Source organism: Elephantulus edwardii, unplaced genomic scaffold (assembly GCF_000299155.1).
Source record: "Elephantulus edwardii isolate Elephantulus edwardi_28Jun2011 unplaced genomic scaffold, EleEdw1.0 scaffold00324, whole genome shotgun sequence".
NCBI lineage: Eukaryota > Metazoa > Chordata > Mammalia > Macroscelidea > Macroscelididae > Elephantulus > Elephantulus edwardii.
This window is the reverse complement of record NW_006400074.1, coordinates 449,937-459,060: the sequence shown is the minus strand read 5'-3', so window position 1 is coordinate 459,060 and position 9,124 is coordinate 449,937.

Sequence of the window (9,124 nt, the reverse complement as noted above, 5' to 3'; positions counted from 1 at the left end):
ATATATATATAATAATATATTGGCTTGATAAATATGAACTCTTACTACAGATACTGGAATTTTGTTTTGTGATTGAATTTCAGAGCTTTAGAATTTCCCAAAATTGAAGATCATGTTAACTAAGAGCACCCCCAATCTAGGATTTTAAGGTACAATCCCATGTTTTCTCATTTCTTCTCATCTACCACCAGTGGATATTTGTACAATTAGGGTATTTTCCACCAACTTCTTGATTCCTTCTTCAATTGTACACTTGCTAGCTCAGGAGCAAAGTTCTTGATCCAGACTGATAGCTGGCTTCTAGAGGAATGTAATGGCATGCTTAGGGGAGGAAGCCAGGCCTCAGTCAACTTTCCTTCCAGAGTCTGGAAAGGGTAGAAAAGGGTCAGAGTGGTCCTGGGTCAAGGCTGCTCAGCTTAAAACAGTGGGCACAGAAAAGTGGTCCACCTCCCCTGCACCCTAGGCCTCCAAGCACTGGCCTTTATTATCATAGGTAATGCTCCAGGTTTTCAGAACTGCTTACTCACTCTGAGCCAGCATAAATATATTGATCACTGCATCGAGCAAAAGTGATCTTACATACTTTGGGAGAAAGGGGTTTTAAGGCTTGCCAGACAAAAATCTTACTTTCAGGAGAGAATCCCATCTCCCCATCTTGCCCAGGATCTTTCAGCAGACCAGGACTTCCTCTTCTCATTTGGCCGTCAGTCTCCAATACCTATTGTTTCTTCCTGAGAAGTAGCATCCATAAATCCCACCTTCTCAATGTCAGACCTTAGTATAAGTGGTCTGCTCTCCTTTGATTGTCAGCACTTGCACACAGAAACTCTTGATGGTCTTTCAAATTAGCCAATTCCTCCTCCCTCCCCTTCCTGCCAGATTTTCCTGGCAGTATCTTGGTAAGGTTTACTGGAACAACATGGCTCCTACCTCTATTCAGATGAGACCTTGAGAAAGGAGAAGACAGAGTCTCCCAGTGGCATCACCAGGGGAGGTTAGTAAAAATAGGATTTTCTGGAGACAAGGAGGGAAAATCTGAAGGGGCAAAAGTGGGACATGAAAGAGTCTGGAGGGGAGCTCTGGTGGCCTAGTGGCAAGGAGTTGCAACTACAATCCCAGAGGCGCACAGTTCAAATCCACCAGATGCTCTGCCAGGGAAGGAGGGACAATCTCCTCCTGTACCAGTCAGATCTGATTTGACGGTACACTCACACAAAAAATAATAAAATAAAAATTAAAAAATAAATAAATAAAGAGTCCGGAAAGGTCTGGACCGAGGCGTGCTCCTGGAGGCCACTGTTCTACCCTGGACCCTGGCCAACCATGCTATGCATGACTCTGTTGTCTCTTCCGAAAAACCGCAAGAACTCAGGTTGGGCTGCACAAAAGCTTCCGGTAATTTCCTCTAAATGCAGCTCTGCTGCAGGCTGACTTCATTTGGTTGCCTTTCAGCCCCGTCTTCCCTAATTGCCTTTCAGGCAAAAGCAGTGTGGTGTGGCTCTGTCCATTAGGCTCAGATGAATAACCTGAAATGGTTTTAACTTGAAAAATTTTAAGAAAATATAGGATCTGTATCTAAAGGCACAGTACAAATAATATTTGTTCAGCTCTCTCTTGTGACCTTAAACCATGGGTTGTGAGGAGATGAATGTGAATTTATTCTCATCACTTTAAATTAATGACCCTTTAAATCTTTTTGTGATACATGACTTGAGTACAACAGAAGCACGCAAATAATACCTGTTCCACTCTGGAGGACTCCCTGGCAGAATCCAGGACATGTGTATGTCATTTTAAGTCTTACTCTAAAGCCTCATATTGGAGGTATGAAGTTGATTTTTCCTACTAGGTCAGGTTCTGTGCAGAGTTCTTAACCTATCCAGAGCAATTTGTGCAAACACAGAGTAGAGGCAAACAAAATACAAAGACAGGTCAGAAATGAACTCAATGCTGAATTAACACTATTGCTGGTTCCTCCTCAAGGCAGGAAAAGATGTGAAAACTCTCTTAAAGTGATGTGTGTGTGGGTGTGGGTGTAATTGTAAGATTAAATGATAGAGGAGGCCTTTGGAGTTCAGTTCTTACCCAATGTTGACTCAGAATAAACTACCTGCCTCTACTTTTACAATGACTCAGACTTCCGCTAAAGACTTACCTGACGTAAAATCAAGGCTGCCTGGACATCGTCCATCAGCTTTGCTGACTCACAAAGACCTTATGTACACGAGAACAAAATCTTGTCCTGTCCTGTGCAATCCTCATAATTGCACTATGCATACGTTCATTGTTTCAAACCATTATGTCATCTGTGGGAGTCTTCCTTTCTCTCTTTCACAGAATCTCTACTTTTCCAGGGACTATGCGAAACAGTTTCACCATCCTTGCTTCTAAGGCATACTCTGGCATCTCTTCTTCCAAGACAGGTTTGTTAATACTTTTGATAATTCATACTATAGTCAATATTTTTCACCAATATCACAAGTCAAAGTTATCAATTCTGCTCAGATTTCCAACTTTCACAAGCATGTGAAGAGATTAAAAAAACACAAACCATGGCAGATACACCTTAGTCTTTAAAGTGACATCTTTGCTACTTAGCACTTTGAAGAAATTCTTGGCAGCACACTTTCCCAATGCAGTAGGTAGTTTTATTTATTACTTCTTTCATTGGTATTAATTATGGATTCAAGTAAAGTAAAATTTCTGACAACTTCCATTTTTTCTACTTTTATCATGATGCTGTTTATTCATCCATTTTTGAAGATTGTTCTTCTTTATATTGGGGTATAATATATTCTGAAAAGTATAGCCTTTGAGCTTCTTCAGTAATTGCTTCTTCACTTTTAACAAGTAAGATTGTGTCATCACAGGTTGATTTATTTCTTCCAATCTTGATGTCACATTCTTTTTCATATATCCATCTTCATGGATAATTTACTAAGCCTACAGACTGAATTTGCTGTTGCTTGGTGCAGTAAAAGGATACAACCTTGATGCACATCTTTCCTAATTTTAAATTTGCTGCATTTGAACATCTGCTACTTGGTCCATGTACAAGTTCAATATGAACATATGTAAGTGTTCTGGAATTCCCATTCTTCTCATTGTTATCCATTATTTATTGTATTCTACACAGTAAAGGCCTTTGCATAGTCAATAAAACACAACCAAACATCTTTCTGGTATTCTCTGATTTTAACCAAGATTCTGCTGACATTGTTATCCCTTGTTCCACAGCCTCTTCTGAATCCAGCTTGAATTTCTAGCAATTTCCTGTCAATGTCCTGCTCCAGTTGTTTTGAATAATCTTCACTGAAATTTTCCTTTCTTGTTATATAAATGATATTGTTACATAATTTCCACATTTTTATTGAGTTAATTCCTGGAGCCTTATTTTTTTTTATCAAGGGGCTCTGGTGGCTTAGTTCATAATGAGTTGTGCTGCTAACTCAAAGGTGGTTCTTCTCTGCCAGTTAGAATACACCAGCCTCCTAAAGAAGAAAGATAAGTAATTTGCATCCTTGGAAGTCCAATGGAGGGTGAGCTATGCGTAGATTCTAACTCAATAATCATGAGGGGGGTTTGGTTTAGTTTTGGTTCTTTTTGCCAATGTCTTCAGTGTGGGTTAGTCTTCTTCCTTTAGTACCATTGGTTCTTATGCATATTCTACTTCCTGAAATGCTTGTTTTAGGGTTTGAATTGGATAAGTCAGGCAAAATGAGGAAATGCGGGGGATAAAAAAAAGTTAAGGTAGATATCAGTAAGACAAGGAAAGGAAAAAGTCATGTTAAAGGTAAGGGTCAAACGAAGTTGCTAGAACCATACTGTGACCAAAGAAATGTCATTCAACCAGTGATGTCAAAAACAACAGACCAGAGTAAGAACCATCTATCAATCGCTTGCGCTCGCTCTGTGTGTGTGTGTGTGTGTGTGTGTGTGTGTGTGTGTTAAAACAAACTGGCCAATTTTACTGAAGAAAAATATTACGTGGTTTCTTTTTCACCCATCTGTTCTGGCATGCTTCTAATGATATCAGAATCACTTGGATCAATGATAGCCAATGTTCATACTGTATTTTCAGCATACTGTGCCCAGTTCACTATTATTACCATTGCAGTGATGGACACCAGTTTTGGCCAAAATGGCATAGCACTGGATTTCAGATTTCTCAACCCTGGGCAGCTGTTGGTGAAGATGACCAACTTGGCTTTTCCTTGCCTGGTCATCTTCAGAGTCTGCTTTCCTTTTGGAGAGGCGTATTCCTTCCTCAGCCATGTAACCATTGATAGGTCCCCTGCACCCTACACTTTCAAAGGAGAGTAACCCTTTTCTCTCTCTGGAATCTATATTTTCTAACAAAAGCCTTTACTTTCCATCTTTACTCCTGTCTCCTCACCTTTCCTTCCTGCCCCATGATCTATCTAACAAGTGCTTATTCATGCTGGGAGTATTTTAAGCAAGACAAACAGCAACTCTTTTTAGTCATTTAAATCACTTTACACTTTGGTAGTTCAGACACTGTCCCATCTAGTCTTTCCCACCTGACTTAATTCTTTAGCCCCCTGAGCAGAACTAAAGCCAGGAGTCAGCCACAAGGTAACATTACGGTGTCAAAACCTACTTGGACCAGGAGGCAGTCATCAGAACAGAGCAAGGGAACACTGCATGGTTCAAAATTGGGAAGGGCGTACGCCAGGGATGCATCCTATCTCCATACCTTTTCAACCTATATGCAGAACAGATTATCTGGGAGGCTGGGCTCTATGAGGAGAAATGTGGGGTCAGGATTGGTGGACGATTTATCAACAATCTGCGTTATGCGGATGACACAACCCTGCTTGCTGAAACTGAAGAGGACCTGAAGCGCCTGCTGCAGAGTGTCAAGGACTCCAGCCTACAATATGGATTGAGGCTCAATGTCAAGAAGACAAAGATTCTCACCACTGGACCAATTGGCAGCATCAGGATGGATGGTGAAGAGATTGAGATTGTACACAGCTTTAGTTTGCTTGGCTCCACAGTCAACAGTCTTGGCACCAGCAGCCAGGAAATTAAAAGGCACATTGCCATGGGAAAGTCTGCTGTTAGGGACCTCTCCAAAGTGCTGAAGAGCAGTGGTGTCTCTCTGGAGACTAAGGTGCATCTGATACAGGCCATGGTCTTCGCAATCACCTATTATGCATCAGAGAGTTGGACAATGACCAAGGAGGATAGAAGGAGAACTGATGCCTTTGAGCTGTGGTGCTGGAGAAGAGTATTGAGAATACCATGGACTGCTAGGAAAACAAATAGATTTGTCCTGGAAAGGGTTAAACCGGGTGGCTCCTTGGAGGCAAGGATTCTGAGGCTCCGTCTAACTTACTTTGGACATGTAGTGAGGAGAGACCGGTCCTTAGAGAGGGACATCATGCTTGGGAGGGTGGAGGGACGGTGCAGGAGAGGAAGGCCCTCTATGAGATGGATTGATTCAGTGACTGGGATAATTGGGATGGGAGTGTCAGAGACAATGTGATTGGCACAGGACAGAGTGGAGTTTAGGGCTGTTGTACATAGGGTCGCTATGAGTTGCAGGCGACTTGACGGCACATAACAACAACAACAACAGTGAAGAGAGCTGAACTAGGCTAAGACCAGGGGACTCAGCCTCCACTGATCTTTCTGTTGTATCCTGTCTGGCTCAATTTTTTTGTCTGGGCAAGGGGAGAATGAAACATAGGCATTTACCTCATGGTAACAGCTGAGCATCAGTGAATTCCTTTTTATAAAGACACTCTGTGTCATCCTTCCATTTTTTTTTTAATTTAAAAAGACTTTCTGTGTCATTCAATATTTGGCCCATTGAATCTTTCCATATTGTAGCTGGAGGCTTGTAGAAGTGCTAAGAGTGATTTTCCCTTTCTAACTTCAGGTTTTTGTGCATTTCATTATCATATTTTATTTTGCCTTCCCCTGTTATCCTTTGAAACATTCTGTTCCGCTCTCTTTTCTCATCATTTCTCCTTTTACTTTCTTCATGTATGATGGACTTGATGTCATTCTATAACTTGTTGGTTAAATGCTTCAGGACTGTTCTTGAGTTAATCTTTAAATTTAAGCACTGAACATTGGGTACATTTTGATCTTGTCTTTTTTAAAAAAAAATTATTTTAGCACTGCAGTCCTAGAGGTTTGCGGTTCGAATCCACCAGATGCTCTGCTGAAGAAGGAGGGACAATCTCCTCCTGTACCAGTCATATCTGATTTGACGGTACACACAAAAAAGAATTTAAAAAAATTATTTTATATTGATTATATGAATTTAAATTCATATAAATGTGTTTCACAATTACCTTCATTCACATTGTGTTTCATAAAATCATCCCATATTTTTTTATTAAATCAATCACCGTTGAACTATGCTCACCATTACCCTGACTTTTCAGTTCCCCACTGGATCTTTCCTTTACCCCTCCCTCCACCCACTAAATTGTGCACTCCAGTGATTTCCCTCCTGCTCATCCTCACCCCAAGGCGTTTAACTGTGTGAATCATAGCAAGTTGTAGCTGACATTGAGAAGAATGGGAATCCTAGAGCACTTACTTGTGCTCATGTGGAAACTATATCTGGACCAGGAGGCTGTTGTGAGAACAGAGCAGAGAAACACTACATAGTTTAAAATTGAGAAGAGGGTGTGTCAGGGTTGTATTCTCTCTCCATACCTATTCAATCTGTATGCTGAGCAAATTATCTGAGAAGCTGGACCCTATAAAATTTTTAATATCTTTGGTTTGCTTGGCTCCACAATCTATACTCTTGGTACCAGCAGCCAGGAAATCAAGAGACAAATTGCATTAGGAAAACCGGCGGACAGGGATCTCTCCAGAGTACGAGAGCACAACGATGTCAATCTGGAGACTAAGTTGGGCCTGATCCAGGACGTAATCTTCACAATTGCTTGCTATGTGTCAGAGAGTTGGACAAAGAGTAGGGATGATAGAAAGAGAATTGATGCCTTTGAGCTGTGGTGCTGGAGAAGAGTCTTGAATATACCAGAAGAACAGACTCATTCTAGAGAGGGTGAAACCAGGCTATGCCTTGAAGGCAAGGATTAGGATGCTTCATCTGATATACTTTGGACATATTACAAGGAGGAACCTGTCCTTGGAAAGGGACATCATGCTTCGGAGGGTTGAGAGATAGCACAAGAGAGGAAGACCCTCGATGAGATGGATTGATTCAGTCACTGGGATAATCGAAATAGGTGTGTCAGAGACATTAAGCTTGGAACAGAATAGAGCAGGGTTTAGGGCTCTTGTACATGAGTTGCAATTGACTCGACGGCCCATAACAATGACAACAACATTGGCAACTTAACAAAAGGGAAAAAAAGACACAAATAAACTGATTAAGAAATTATAGAGGTGACACCACAACAGAATAAGATGAAATTAAATCAATAATATTGGAATATTATGAAAACCTATAACGTGATACCAGCAGTCAGGAAATTGAAAGATTAATTGCATTGGGAAAATCTGCTGTCAGGGACCTCTCAAGAGTACTGAAAAACAATGACATCAGTGTAGAGACTAAAGTGTGCCTAATTCACTCCATGGTCTTCGCAATTACTTTCTATGCATCAGAGAGCTGGACAATGATTATGAATCACAGAAGAAGAATTAATACCTTTGAGTTGTAGTGCTGGAAAAGAGTCTCGAACATACCGTGGGTCACCAAGAAAACAAGTAAGTGTCTTGGAGAGGGTAAAACCAATTTTCTCCTTGGAGGCTAGGATTTTGAAGCTCTGTTTCACATACGATGGATACATAGCCAGGAGGGACCAATCCTTGGAGAAGGACATCATGCTCAGAAAAGTGGAGGGACAGTACAGGAGACCCCAGATTAGATGGATGGATGCAGTAACTGGGGTAATGAGGGTTGGTGTGTCAGAATTAGTGAGACTGGCTCAGGACAGGGCAGGGTTCAGAGCTGATGCACATAGGGTCGCAACTCAACAGCACATAACAACAACATACTCTGATAAATTAAAAAAACCTAGAGGAAATGGATAAATTCCTTGAAACACATGTCCTGGACCAGATGGCTTTACGGCTGAATTTTACCAAACATGCAGAGATGATCTATCACCAACACTACCTAAATTATTATCTTTTTGAAACTATTTTTTTAAATAGAAAAATAAGAAACACTCCCAGAGTCATTCTATGAAGCAATTATAACTCTAATACCAAAACCATGCATAGATACTGTCTTTCCCATCTTTTTAAAGGCCTTTTTCTTTCTTCCTTTATGAGGTCCTTATTGTCATTCTATACCTAGCCTGTTCAATACTTCAAATCTAATCTTGCATTGGTCCCTAAATTCAGATGAGATATGCGCAAATCATATTTTGATTCTTATGTTTGAATTCTCTTCAAAGTCAATTTGAACTTGCGTATTGAGCAATTGATGGTCTGCACCATAGTCAACTTTTGTCTTTCTTCTGATCGATGATACTGATAATTTTTCCACTGTCTTTCCATAGATGTAGTTAATCTTATTTCTGTGTGCTCCATCAGGCATGGTCTCTGTGTATAGTTATAATTTATGTTTTACATTAAAAGTATTTACAATGACCAAGCCACTTTATCATGCACTTTTAGACGTTATTTCTATCACTAAGGCCATATTTTCTTTCTTCCTTTAATTTTAATTTATTATTAATTTCAGTAAAAATTTACAGAGACTTTGGATTTCCATTCATTCATTGTTGCACTTTTCTCCCCTCCCAACCCTCCCCCCTAGTACACTACCCTCTTGGAAAAATAAAAGAAAAATTCTTTCATTGTTTTACAATTCCCCCCAAGGTCCACTCCACCATGTAGCCTTCTCTCTAGACTCCTGTCATGATGAAATACCTAATCATATATCCCTTTTAAGCAGTTCTCTCCCTCATCTGTTTCAATGAATATACCACAGCTTCTCTATCCATTTGTTTGTTGATGGACACTTAGGTTGTTTCCAACCCCTTGCTATTGTGAACAAAGCCGCAATAAACATGGGTGTGCATATATCTGCTTGGATGTCAGTTATGGTCTCTTTGGGGTATATTCCCAGTAGTGGAATTGCTGGGTCAAATGGTAT